The sequence below is a fragment of the Trachurus trachurus genome, assembly GCF_905171665.1.
Source record: "Trachurus trachurus genome assembly, chromosome: 6".
Taxonomy (NCBI): domain Eukaryota; kingdom Metazoa; phylum Chordata; class Actinopteri; order Carangiformes; family Carangidae; genus Trachurus; species Trachurus trachurus.
Window position 1 is genome coordinate 25059910 of NC_139897.1, and position 2060 is coordinate 25061969.

Sequence of the window (2060 nt, forward strand, 5' to 3'; positions counted from 1 at the left end):
TTTTTATTATCTAATTCGGCTGCTGCAGAAGTTGAGCTTTTGTATGAGTCGCTGTGCTCGGTCCACCGTTTATCCCCGTTTGGGACTGTTTTCTGAATCTGCTATTTTTCATCTTTCCCGCGGCTCGTCCAAGGGTTTTTTGTTTTGTTTTGTTTTTATCTGTCTGTATTTTACGGGTATTGTGTACAGAAGTTAGGCTACGTTAATGTTGACAGAAACCGACTTCAGATGTAGGTAGGTATATTTGTACCACTAGAGGGAGGAAGAGAACCGCGTTTGAGCCACTGAACATGTCAATGTTGTCTTCCGGGTTGAACTCAAAGACGGTAATTCAACAATAAGAGCACGAATCAAAGCAAAAAAGACCCCCAAGAAATGGAAGAAATCAAACGGTGGTTAGTCCATTATATACTTTAGTTGGTTTCCTTTGCTTTACATGTCAGGATGGCCGAGCGGTCTAAGGCGCTGCGTTCAGGTCGCAGTCTCCCCTGGAGGCGTGGGTTCGAATCCCACTTCTGACAATAACCTTTTCGCACCACGAAATTTGTTTCTTACACTAACACAGACCTCTTCTTTTTTTTTTTACGTTGCCTAAAACTTTTATTTTGGAGATTTCCGGCCAGCCAGCAGTTGGCTGCACCTCCTATTACTTACCAGGTAAGTCATACATGCTACAACAGCACATGTAGGCTATTACCTCAATGATTACAGGTCATTATTTCCAAAATACGAAACTTTGCTCATCGCGGAATATTATTTGAGCACAGTAAAACACAATATTGAGCTCTTAATCAACATTTGCAGTTCAAATTGACTCAAACAGGTAAGCTAACATTGTATAGCCTGCTGTCAGGATGAACAGTGTAATTGGTCCCAAATAAATCCAATTTAACAAATATGACAACATGATTCAACAGATAAGATTGCTAATATTCTTAATGTTTTTCGCCAATATGTAATAAATGTGTAAATCTACTCACCATTTCGATGTATATTATATTCCCCAACTTTCGAACAACTAGCTAGCTAACGTTTTAACCGCTCTACGCACTTGAGTTTAAGCCCCGCCCCCCTTACTCTTTTCTGGTCCAACATTTCTGCGACGTGATTGGTCAAATGTTGGAAATGTTGGAGCTCGTGGAAGATTGCGTGGCGCTGATTGGCTACCGAATGTTGGAGCAGCGAATGTGATTGGCTTAATACAGTCTACATTTCTCTGACGTTTCCAACATTTTCCCAAATTATCCTTTGGTAGCTGCCGCCGGTAATTTATATACATCATAGACTGTAAAAAGAAGATATACATACAACTTTCCTCTGGATGCGCCGGTTCGAATCTCATATCCGACACAACTTCCCCCTGGAGGCAACAACTATTTCATTCTGCCAGAAATGTCACGAAGGTGTTTTATACCGGTATTTCACGATGGCTGAGTGGTCTAATTAGTTCAGGCCCAAACCATAGAGTTGCAATACTCTTTCTATGGTTCAAATTACATGGAATAGACGGTTTAAAATGTAAATGAACAAACACGACAACATGAACTGTTGGCATTGCTTTTAATGTTTTAACATGTGCAACTGTGTGTAAAACCATTCACCACTTTTGAATATTGTAAGTGTTTATCATGCTTTGGAAATTTTGGCGCTGATGGAAGATTGCGCGGCGCTGATTGGTTACCGAATATTGGCGTTGCAAACATGATTGGCAGCCAATGTCTACCTGACTTTTACAAAAAAAAAAAAAAAAAAGTTTCTCATTTGGCTACCAATGTCTAATGGAAGCGCCAGTTTGAACCCCACTTGGGACAGTATTCTGATTATGATTTATTATTGTTTCAGATGTCAGGATGGCCGAGCTGTCTAAGGCGCTGCGTTCAGGTGGGTTCCCACTTCTGACAGTAATGATTTGCTGCTGTGGCCAACACATCTGTATCAGACACTTCTCAGTTTAAATACACAGCTGTAACAACATGTCTATGAATATTCTCATTCATCCAGGTCATTGTTCTCTCTCTCTCTCAAATTGAATCGTAGGCAACTGGACTGGTATTTGTCTA